Below are 712 nucleotides of genomic sequence, written 5' to 3'. Positions count from 1 at the left end.
ACCATCATCATCATCCTCACCCTCATCATCGTCACTACTACCTGCCCAGAACTCTGATGTCTGTATACACAATGACGTTTTCAATCTATGTCTAAAGGTTTAACAATGTTTTATCTGTGAAGGCCAGGCCATTGTTGGACTCATTGCTAGGGAGAGGCCAAATTGGAGTACCAGTTTCTGTAGGAGCTTTGTAGCTTCTATTTGAGCAGTTTCAGTCTATGTGGGGAACACTTTTACTCACCTGGAAGGAAAAAGGTAGCTATAAAAAGTAGCAAGTACTCGTCCCCTCCCTTGGCAGCCAGTCTCGGTGAAGTCAGCTTTTCTGGAGACTGTCAGGATACCCATTTCTTATTTGGACCCCATTCTGGGTAACTGCATTCTGTTTTGGATTTACTTGAGCACATACCCAGCATGTGACTGAGACATCCTACACTTTGCTATTCTGTCTTAGTCTAACATACCTTTGTCTGAGGAACTCAGTAAGTTTCGTCAGGGTATGTCACCAGAATATTAATTAGCCCCACTGGTCCTAGGACCATTTATCATTTGTCAGGCAGACAGGTCAGCATTCTGGCAGTGGGGGCAGCAATTTGTAGGGAAAGCCGAATAGCCTCTAGGAGAGCCGAGAATTTTTTTTTCTTGTTTTTAATGTCTTTTTACCCAGCAGTGAGAAAATCTCTCTCTCTCTCTCTCTCTCTCTCTCTCTCTCTCT

The sequence above is a fragment of the Mastomys coucha genome, unplaced genomic scaffold (genome assembly GCF_008632895.1).
Source record: "Mastomys coucha isolate ucsf_1 unplaced genomic scaffold, UCSF_Mcou_1 pScaffold15, whole genome shotgun sequence".
In the NCBI taxonomy this organism is placed as follows: Eukaryota; Metazoa; Chordata; class Mammalia; order Rodentia; family Muridae; genus Mastomys; species Mastomys coucha.
Note: the sequence above shows the minus strand (reverse complement) of the source record.